This window comes from Primulina huaijiensis, chromosome 18 (genome assembly GCF_012295235.1).
Source record: "Primulina huaijiensis isolate GDHJ02 chromosome 18, ASM1229523v2, whole genome shotgun sequence".
Taxonomy (NCBI): domain Eukaryota; kingdom Viridiplantae; phylum Streptophyta; class Magnoliopsida; order Lamiales; family Gesneriaceae; genus Primulina; species Primulina huaijiensis.
In genome coordinates this window covers 13,058,382-13,070,590 of record NC_133323.1, presented here as the reverse complement: position 1 = coordinate 13,070,590, position 12,209 = coordinate 13,058,382, and positions in this window count along the sequence as shown.

Sequence of the window (12,209 nt, the reverse complement as noted above, 5' to 3'; positions counted from 1 at the left end):
TGGGATGTATTTTAATGCAGCGAGGACATGTTATTGCCTATGCTTCGCGACAGTTGAAGCCACATGAAACTCACTATCCAATTCATGATCTTGAATTGGCGGCTATTGTATTTGCTTTGAAGATATGGCGACATTACCTCTACGGTGAGAAGTTTGAGATTTATTCTGATCACAAGAGTTTAAAGTATCTGTTTTCGCAGTCAGAATTGAATATGAGACAGAGAAAATGGCTTGATTTGCTGAAAGTCTTTGACTGTGAAATCAAATATTATCCAGGAAAGTCGAATGCAGCAGCTGATGCACTGAGTCGAAAGGTATGTTCTTTATCCTTATCGACAATAGGTGTTTCCAATTTGATAGAAGATTACTGTTTGTCTGGATTGATATTTGAGACAAATCATAGACCATTGAGATTATATGTTGTTCAAGCCGAGCCAGAGCTGATTTTGAAGATTAAAGCGGCTCAGAAAGTTGATCAGAATGTACAAAACTCGATATCGATGGTCAGAGAAGTGCATCGATCAGAATATCAGGTACGTGATGATGTACTGTATGTGAATAATCGATTGGTTGTGCCAGATGTTTAAGAGTTGAGACAACAGATATTGTCAGAAGCACATTGTAGTCGATTCAGTATTCATCTTGGTGGCAGAAAAATGTATAATGACTTGAAAAGACAGATCTGGTGGAAACAAATGAAAGCTGATATTGCAAAGTTTGTATCCAGATGTCTGAATTGCCAACAGGTGAAAGCAGAAAGAAAGAAACCAGGAGGTCTACTGCAGAGTTTATCTAATCCTGAATGGAAATGAGATCACATTTATATGGATTTTGTGACGCAGTTACCGAGATCCTCCCGAGGTTGTGATGCGATTTTGGTTGTAATTGACCGATTAACCAAATCCGCATGTTTTATTCCATACAAGATGACATATCGACATGACCAGATGGCTGAGATCTACGTCAGAGAAGTGGTCAGATTGCACGGAGTGCCGAAGTCGATCGTATCAGACCGTGATCCTCGGTTTACTTTGCACTTTTGGCAGAGTTTGCAGCAGGCTCTAGGTACGAAGTTACATCTGAGTACCGCATATCATCCACAGACTGACGGACAGTCAGAGCGGACTATCCAGACACTGGTGGATATGCTGAGAGCTGTAGTGCTTGATTTTAGCACTAGTTGGCAGGGTGCATTGCCACTTTGTGAATTTTCGTACAACAACAGCTATCAGACGAGTATTGAGATGGCACCATTCGAGGCGTTGTACAGAAAGAAGTTTCGATCCCCTCTGTATTGGGACGATATCTCTGAGGTACCTGAGATTGGACCTGGCATGATCAAAGATATGACCGAAAAAGTTAAGCTGATTCAGAAGAGAATGAAGGCAGCTCAAGACAGACAAGCCAAATATGCCAATGTCCGACGACGACCGTTGGTATTTGAGGCTGGAGACAGAGTATTCTTGAAGATTTCACCTTTCAGAGGAGTTGTCAGATTTGGAAAAAAAGGGAAGCTGTCTCCACGCTATATTGGGCCTTATGAGATCCTCGAGAAGATAGGAGATCATGCCTATCGACTCGCCTTATCGCCTTCATTATCTGGGATACATGATGTTTTTCATGTATCATTATTGCGGAAATATATGCCAGATGCTTCACATATCATTCAGCCAGACAAGGCCGAACTAGACGAGACGCTTGTTTATTTCGAAAAGCCGATACAGATTCTCGATCGTAAAGAAAAGCAGCTCAGAACGAAGACTATTCCACTTGTGAAAGTTCAGTGGAGTCGTCATGGCATCGAAGAAGCTACATGGGAGACTAAGTCAGAAATGAGACAGAGATTCCCAGAGTTATTTCAATGATGTGAGTTTCCTATTTAGCTTCTGTTATACATTTCCTTCTAATATGATTTGATTGCCTGTGAGTTCGGGGACAAAATCAGATCTTAGGGGGGGAGAAATGTAATGCCCCAAATGTAATTACTGTAATCAGAAGTGGGTTAATTAACAATATTGAGATTGTAGGAGCTCAAGTGGATAAGCCGGGCGTCAGTGCAATACAAGCCAAGAAGTGGGACAGAACCTGTGGCGCCCGAGCGGTAGAAAATGACCGCCCGAGCGCCAGTGCACTACAAGTTTAGTATTCGGACAGAACATCTAGATCCCGAGCGGTAGAAAATGATCGACCGAGCGCAAGTGTTTAACCAGTCTTGTACCCGGACAGAGTGTTCCGTGCCCGAGTGGTAAAGTTTGACCGCCCGAGCGCCGCCTGATTTTTAAGAAGATTAAGACAAATGTCCTTCCCATGCAATAGATATTATCTAATCTTCATTTCCCTTCAAAATTGGTAAGAAAAGAACCGAGAGATCCTCCTAGACAACCTCCAACTTCCTTGCATCCTAGATTTGTGATTTGTGCAAAATCTGGCCGTTGGAATTTCAATCTGGGTTTGGTACCGCGTTTCTATCGTCAAAGGCTACACAAGGACGTAAGTTTTATTATGTTCCAGCGTGGGTTAAAATTTATGTAGTGGAGGAATTATGATTTGATTCATATTTTGTGTTATTGCGAGATTAGACATTGTAGAATCGAAAACGGATAGATGAATAAATACCGTATGCAATTGTTATGATTTTCCAAACATATTGGTTGAGATATGCAGATTTTCAGCATAAAAGTGTACAGATGTTTGGCATTGTGTTGGTGTTAGTATTGATTCTGAGTGGTTGATTGTTATCTCATATTGTCTGAGTTGACGGGGATATCAATATTGTACCGTTATGCCGTCGATATTGAATTAGATTGAGTATTGATCAGAACAGATCTGAGTTGAATTGAATATTGATATTATGCCTATTCACTATGTCATTTCAGATTGATATTGACAGCTTTGAATTTGAAACTTCGACAGAGCCAGAAATCGACGAAAGGAAGGTATAAATCAATGTTAACCGGGAGATTGACTTAAGTCAGATTGGACTTGAGTTTCCCTAAATCACATACTTTTATATTATTGGTTTCATACCTTTATATTGTTTGAATGAATATGCTTAGTTTATGGATTTATAGACAAGCAGAGAATAGCAGATAGCTATTGAGTGAGAGTCGCTGACAGAGGTGCCAGATTATGACAGAGTGATCATTGGCCCATTGCACATTGTCAGAGTAGGCATTGGCGGATATGCCAAGTCTATGGCGGATATGCCAAGACAATGGATATTTGATTTATATCGACGTTGCTTAGGAATGGATCGATTCCTATCGCGGAAATTCGTTATGTTATAATATCCAGGAACCGGGATCCCTAGATTAGAAATGAGTCGAGTCTGAGATGACGAGTCAAAGAGTTTTATCTGTATTCACTAATGTGTCATAAATTATGATTTATGTTTGGTGATACATGGTTTATGCTTTTGTATATGATTTTATGCATTGCATGTATATATTGTTTATACTGGGATTATATTCTCACCGGAGTTATCCGGCTGTTGTCTTGTTTGTATGTGTGCATGACAACAGGTGGGACAGGATCAGGGTCAAGAAGAGGATGAGAGAAAGGACAAGTTAGCGTGGTGATCCGGATCAGAAGTAGTTAGGTTTCAGCACTTGATATATAGTAGTTGAACCCTAGTTTAGTTTGTTGTATGCAGTACAACACTTGTACTTTTATACTGATGTGTATACTAGATTGATTCCATTACGTTCCGCATTTAAAAAAAAAAATTTAGACCCTGTTTAACTTAATTGGATTGAATTATTCACAAAGAATGATTAAGAAATGAATTAGCGTCCGGGTCCCCACACTCAACACGTATAAACTGGAAGTAACGAAGAATACGTAATAAAACCACATGCAACTTCAAAATAGAGCTTACGTACTTAAAACTTCAACTTGCATATCAAAAGCTTGAACATATGTACATACATACATAGACGTGCCATCAACATAAAATTTTTTTTAAACATGCTTGCATACTTGAACATACTAGAACATACATAACTTCATCATTTTGCGTAGAGGCATGTTTCAAAGCAAGTGACCCATAACATAACCGCCTGATCAGGCTAACAACAGTACTGGCATGGCAGGGACGTATCCACTGCCACATACATGAGATCCCCGTTCATAATTTAACAGGTGATTGGTCCACGTTCATAATTTAACGCTTTCCAATCTCGATCTAAACCCGTTCATGATTTAACAGGCGGATTGGTCCCCGTTCATAATTTAACGCTTTCCAATCCTAAACATAAATTGGTGACAAGACAATTAGCATACCTCAAAAACTTGAAAATATTTTCTTTGCACGTCGAACATACTTACTCGGCGTGGAGAGATTCGTTGGACTTCGACTGGGGCTGTTGCCGCACTTACTAACATGAATTCCAATGCTTAATCTTGCATAACTTAGACGTAAATATCATGCTTACTTACGAGCTCGATCAATTCTTTAGGACGCTCTAAAATTCCCATGACTCGACCTTGTAAATCATTGTACTAAACCATGACATCAAACCTGAAAGCATACTATAAAATTTTCCCAAAAAGACAAGCACACGGACCCCGTGCCCAGGTCCGGCTCCGGGACCGTATCCGTGCGGTGAAGTGTGTCGTGAAGAAAAGGGAAGGCACGGACCCCGTGCCTAGGTCCTGGTAGGGGTCCGTGTAGACTCTGTAAATTGACCCTTCGAAGAAGAACAAAGGGACGGACCCCGTGCTCTGGTCCGTGTGGGGGTCCGTGTACCCTCGGTAGGCGCAAACCCACGAATTTTTCTGTGCAAGAATTTCTTAACGTTCTAAACTCGGTGGCACGGACTATGAACCGACCCCCCGAGACCCATCTTAGCATGCTACTCCATTGACAACATTGGTACAAACACCTCGAAACAATGGCGTTCAACCTATGACACAATGCAACTCAAAACATGGAGATTGACATCAAATTGTTTCCTACGACTTCTATTTAATTAAGTGCCAATCGACACTAATCAGTAACCCAAATTCCAACTCAACATCATACTAAGCACACCTAAACGCAGCAATGATCGCCAGTCGATCTCCAACGAAGCCTGCAACAATAAAACTTCAAGAACGCATCAATACATAATTTTTTTTTGAAAAACGCAGTTTGAGCAGTTCCACAAAAAACTCCATATCTCACTCAATTTTTGTCCAAAAATTTTGAATCTTATCTCAAATTGAAGGTATCAAAAATTTCTATGATTTTTGTGTTAGAAGTTTTCTCAGAATCACGACCAAAAATCGCAGTATTTCAAAATACAGTAAAATTCGAGTTTTCAGATCAAGGGATTTCTTCAAAAAACATCAAATAATTTTTCTGCTCAAACTACTACATTTTGTACACATGATTTCATACATAACACATCAAAATAAATACTATGACAAGATCGACGCAGGAAAAACAGATTATATGTGCCTTGTGATGATAAACTTTACCGAAACGGCAATACCGAAGCGGAAACGGAGCGAGGGTTGATCCGGGACGATCGTGCAACGATTTTCTTGCAACAAAAATCACGAAAAATTGCTGGAGAAATAAAAGGAGAGGGGCGGCTGCTGAAGGTTCTTAAAACCCTAAAATTTTTGCTCTCAAAATAAAACTGAAGAATGAAAGTGAATGTGTATATGTGTGTTGGCGTGTAAGTGTGTGTGCGTGTGTTATGTGTGTGTAAAAGTGTGAGTGTGAGTTTAGTGGTTATTTAGGGGAATTAAATGACTAAATTAATAATTTAAAAATGTTAAATAAAAGTTAATCCACACTAACTTTTACAAATCTCCTAATTAAAAATAACATTGACAATAACTAAACTATAAAAGTTTTAAAATCATAAAATCACTAAATAAATAATTTAGGATTTAAAAATGTTTAAACTTAAGTAAATTATTTAAAATGCCCCAAACACCACTTAAAATAAAATACCGCAATAAAATTTTGCCAAAAATCGTCACCGGTCTTTTCCTCGATCTCGCATCGAATAATCGCCTGGAACATGAAACTCGAAAAACATTTTAACGTGCATCATATAACATAATTAATTTAAAATAATGCATTTGAATAAATAATGCATGGTAAAAAAATCAATTAATCAAATGATTTAACAATTAAATAAATGAATGGGTTATACGTGTACAGAATTTGGGCACTACATATCCGGTGTTCCGCTCTGGCTCTTTAGTGTTATAGTACTCGTTACTTTAGTGCTCTTGTCTCAGGGAGCAGAGAGGGAAATAGGGAGAAGTGAAGTTAAAAGGGTAAGAGTTCGTAAGGGTTTCCATGGGCTAGCCTACAGTAGTACTGCGAAAACGGAGATTGCTCGAGCCATGTTAGAGGGAGAGGGAGCGAAGACTGATAATCAGTTACATCTTCTAGGTGTAACTAATAATCAGAGGGAGTAAGGGTTAAGGGAATGGAATATAAGTATAAGTATAAAGAGAATCCGATTCCCCTGGGTTAAGTAGCTAGCAGCCTTCTGAGGAGCTATCGGAACTAAAGAATCATGGATAATACCAGCTAGAAGCATTATACAAACCAAATAATGTTTATTCATTTGATCTGAAGTCGGCTACAGATCGATGGCCGTTGTCCGTTATATATACTCTTTTTTAGTTCTTATTTGGACCGTCTTTCGCATCTGTAGCTGTAAATAGTTCTTTGGGCTTGAACTCATTTTTGTTGTAGAAACCGTTGGTTCGGAAACCACGCCTAGTGTCGTTCATTGCCGGGAAACCACTTGGTTATTACTCCTCTTGGGCCATATTTGCCTTATCCCATCACTATATAGTGTCGTTAGCGGCAGAACAATGGGCCTTAAAAGGTGGTGTTTTAAGGAATATGCGGTCTTGGGTGATGATGTTGTTATAGCTCATCCCCAAGTTGCAGCAAAGTATGAGGAACTGCTAGGGAAACTATGAGTTTCCATTTCTAAAGATAAGTCTCTTATCTCTGAGACTGGTTGTCTTGAGTTTGCAAACTCAAAAGTATTTGGTTAAATAGGTTTCGTTCACTCCAATTTAATTAAAGGCTCTCCTAACAGTTCGATCAACTTTAGGACTGGTCCAGCTTGCACAGATATATCGGGTGGAAAATCCTAACACGTTATTCCGTCTAGCTGGTGCCGGTTTTAGAGCTCGGTCACGGCTCTATTCTTCTCGCCGTTCAAAGAGGTGGGAGAGACTATGGGTCGTTTCTACAAAACCTCCCCATAGCAGTCGATTACCTTTAGAGTGGTGGATTGGTAAGAGTAAACCCATAAATCCCTATCTAAACGGACTAATAGTCGATTTGCTTCGGAAGGAACTTATGCCAAAAGAAAAGAGATTAGGCTGGTTTCTGAAGAATTTATGTTTGATGGAGAACGGGAGATACTTGAGCGAACATTAATAAAAAAGGGGGTTAAAATGTGGCTCAAGTGGTTGTCCTTGTATAACTCCATCCTACTAACACCAGATCCTCAATTATCCAGTTTCTTTGAAGCCCCAATCTGTGAAACTTCTTGTAAGAAACATGCCGATGACCTTGAGTTCATTCGGTATGGTCTCATCTGGAAGTGCTATGATAAGGGAGCTGGAAAATGGAGTGAAGGGTACTGTCCTCCAGTATTGGGGACAGATACCATTATTTCTTTTCCAGGCTGGATATTGGGAGTGGCAAAGGGAACTGACTTCATCATGGCCCCAGTGACTGACCAAGTCATCGTGGGTAAAGAACAACCAGGTCATAAGAAGCACCTGAGCTAGAAGCATTACACCAACTAGCAACGCTTGAGGAACAAAGAATATGATAACTTGCCTAACATGATGGTATCTCGGTGTGGAAGAGCTGGTCCTCGATATGGAAAGGTGGGCTGATTCTTTATGCCTTCTCGCCTGCCTTAAGGATGAACCAGCCACCATCACCACTCGTGGTTCACGTCTTTCGAAGAACTATCGCTCTGGCGAATTCCAAGTAAGATACAAATGAATCCTAGGTCACAATGGAATGAGAAGGCTTGGAACTATACTGATTGGAAGTAATGCAAAAAAGAAAAAAATAGAATAAAGATAGAGGGAGAATGCGGATTTGGTGGTACTTGAATTGATACTCACCATGCGAATTGGAGAGCATGCCCCGTTGGGTACTCTTTTATTAGTTGTTATTTAAAGATGTCAACATCTATTTTTGATTCAACAGCGGAAAAACATCAAACAATTCATGCTTACTACAAGTTTCCTTTCGGTCAACTGCCCCTCAACCGCGGTCAAATTTTGCGCTCTCGTTGATTCGCCAGCATCTCGCGAAAAGATTCTAACATTCCGAGCATTCTCTTTCCGATTGCGGGCAGTACAAAAACGAAATATTGGGGCTGTGCACCTACATTGTTCCAACGAGATTTTGAATTCTATTATGTCCACGACGGAGATATTGAACTCTGCGTGCTAACATTTCGGCTCTCCTTGAATGCAGCATAGCATAGGTCCTTCTTTTGATCTAGAATTTGTAAAAGTTCAGAATCTCGTGCACACCTAATGGACATTATCGGCATCGAACATCGACATCGGAACCCTGGAATTCTATACTTGATTTAGCTGCTTCCACAATCAGCACGCCCACCAGTGAACCTGGAACCGAACGCTACACCCCGGTGAATCGAATGCAGGAGAAGTCCATTGATTAGTCCGTTGGTGGTGGCATGTGTGTCTCCTTCCAATAGCCTTTCTCCAAGCCTATGCACCCGTTGTTCTCTTCTTTATTGATGATAAAAAAAAGTCCCATAGGTGCGGTCCAGTTTGGTCCTTAGCGGAAGCTTCCAATGCATAGTGGATTGGTTCACCATTAGCAATTAGCATAAGGATTGTTCGGGCGATTGGTCCTTTCTATCTTGCATGATCAAGTTGCTACTCGCCTAGTGCAAAATATCACAACTCTATTTTCACTAAGAAAGATCAGCTTCGACTGTGAAAATTCCTACTCTACTACTGACAAAAGTTATCAAGTCGATTTCCCTTAATAGGGATCTCTTTTTCTTGAAGTATTCCTACTCGCCATGTTTAAAAAGTTACTTTAATGCGAATTACGGCACATGGAGCACCTTCTCAATAGAGAGAACGAGAAGAGTAAGGAAAAAAAAGTCAATCCTTAGACGTGTGACTTAACGGCCTTAATCAAATGTCATCTCTCTTTCCACTCTAACTATATACAGAAATAGAACAAGCGCTATATACGACAATTCGGAAAGTAGAAAAAGAAGGAAAGTTCATCTGAAAAAGAAAAAGTGAAAGATGTTCCTTTCTTTGTCTCGCACGCTTTCCTTCTTTTCTCAGATGATGAAGGCTGAGTATGAGTTCCAAGTGCATTGGTTGAAAAGGCGGGACCAACCAACAGAAGGAGTCATAGCACGAAGCGAAGAGCTCGAGAAAGAACGGGAGGGGCTCATTCGACAACTGAGAAGCGAGGAGTTTAGGAGAGAACAATGGCTTAAGGATTCCAGTGGCGATCAAGCTCAACAACTGACGCCAGTTGGGAATGACGGGTGGAACCAATCTGATTGTACAGATTCCAGGTCTGCAATTCAAGAAGTTGCTTCAAGAGGTGCTGCTCAGACAGAAGGCACTCATAAGATCATAGATACATACGTCTTTGGGGCAAGAATCCAAATAAGGGAAGAACGGCCTAGCCCAAGGGCTGAAGCCCAACTAAGGCAAATTTTGGATCCAATCAGCGAATCACTCATATTTCTTAATGATAAGGCTTGGAAAGCAGTATGAGACGCTAGGCGAGGAATTACGGACTGGACCGAAGAAGAGTTTGAAGCTATCCGAGCTACACAGCCTAAATTGTATGATAATAAGCAGAAGAAAAAGAAGAATAATAGGAAAGGTGTGAAGGGTAAACCAAAGGGAGATGGTATGCAGCTGTAGTGGAACAAGAAAGCTCCAGGCAGACCTCCTGTCCTGGATGCTAGGTGGGCTCACACACTCACACACTCACACACCCTCTTTATTGTTCAGCAGCTGATCCTGCGATCAAACTCGAAATAGCATCTAGAAAGCATATCTTAAGAAAGAGCGTTTATGCTTTCGTTGCAAACTCTATTTGCTTTCTAGTATGCGACTGATTGCCTGTCCGGTAATCGCTAGCGATAGATCAAATAAAATAGTCGATGTCCGGGGAAGAAGCCTTCAGCGAGAAATTCTTCCTAATTGACCAAACAAGTGACTGATTGATTTCCATCTTAAGGCAAGCAGGAACGATAGGGGAAACAACAGTAGAAAGCCGCGGAAAGGCAGTAGCAGTATCGGAAAAGTAGTCGTCCTCCGTGCCACAGGTCGATGGTCGACATTGGATTGAGTCTGATTGGCCTGTTAGAACAACTGATTCGCTTGAAGCAAAGGAAGGGGAGGCAAAGCAAATGTCAGTAATGAAACACTTCTGGACCTTGACGTGGTACACCAACCATTACTGGGTCTGTAAACACAGCTTTGGTTGACTTTGTTTTGTTTGCTGAGATTGGAAGTAGGATTATGTTTTCGCATCCGTGGGAACCCTTTGAAGGCCTTTTAAAGCGCCATCATTTTGGAATCTTATTAAAAAAAAGAATGAAAGGAGTTGCTTTAGGGAGACCAGTGGGAAACCTGAAAGGGATCGATTTTAGGTGTTCGAAATCACAACGGAAGCTCAAGAATGTTTTCTAAACATGAAAACCGAAAATTTTATGGAAAATCTTGAAAAATTCGAACACCAAGTACTAGTGTGCAACATATACAAAAACACAATCTATGACATTCATAGGGTGTTTAGAAGTTTTACCTATCAACCTCTTGATGTTGATGATGGCTCCAAATAAAGTGTAAACACTTTAGCTCTTGTATGGCAAGAAAAATCTACAAGCTTCCTCCTACCTCCAAAATCACGCCCACCACCAACTAGGTAGATCCCCTCATATTTTGCATTAGAAAAATATGAAGATTTTTCTTTGAAAATAGATTTGTTTCTCCAACAATTGAAGAACAAAAATGAGAGAAAATTGAGAGTGAATTTCGGCCAAGGTAGGTGTAATGGGAGAGTGAAGTGTTTTGTCTAGGTTGTGGGAAAAGTGAAAAGTAGTCTTGCATGCAATGCAATATTTTAATCAAATGTAATCCACAACCCTTCATCTCCCAAGCATGCAAAACCTAGTGGGCTTGTAACATTTACAAAGGGCCCATGGACTTTTAATTTAATTGTCTCAAACATATTTGAGTCCAATTAGACTTTACTTGATTTTACTCAAGCCTACTAGTTAAATAATTATTTCCAATTTGGCTCTACAAGGCCCAATGTTATTTAATTAATTCCACACTTGAATTAATTTAATTATTTGGACTCTACTAGGCCCACTAGTGTTTAATTAATTCAACACTTGAATTAATTTAATTTAGTCCAAAATAATGTTTATGAAAATCACAATTTTCAAATACATTATTCACTTGGCCTACTTTTAATTTAGGAACACATTCATAAATTAAAAACTACATTTCTCTCATAGAAGTCTTACTACTATTTTTCTTTACGCTTATAAACTCATTTATAAGCCGTTCAACACATTGAACTATTTTAACTTCTCAACGGGATCTAGAAAGCATGCACTTGTGTGACCCTCAATGGTTCATTGATACAACTAGCCGTGGGTTCACATCTCCATGTGATTCAGACTAAAAATGTCCTTATATGAGCATACCCCAATTGCTCCATTCTTACTTATCAACTCCTTGATAACAAGAATGTCAGAACTCAAGTCTAATAGTACCCAACCAATCATGTTAAATGCCTAGCAGCATCGCTTACATGATTCCCTAGGTATCAAATGATAGTGCCTGCAAGAACCATTCAATTATGGTTAGCGTACAGTACGGTCTCTTCAACTCATATATCCCGACCGATTCGACAACCATTGGTTTATCGAGAGTTGTCAATGAATCGATACTATGTGTCATGTCGTAGTTGCATCGATGGTGTAATATAAGAAACCCCTTTCTTAATTACCACTATACTCTGATCAGAGATTTCAAACTACACATACATGAGAACACATAGGATATCCATACCCGAAGGTAAGCGGTGAATCCCCGACTACAATGCATCGACTCCTATATGTTTCGACAGAACACCCAACCTTGCTACCTGATGACCTCTTGAGAGTCGGTAAACAAGTCAAAGTGTAATTCTA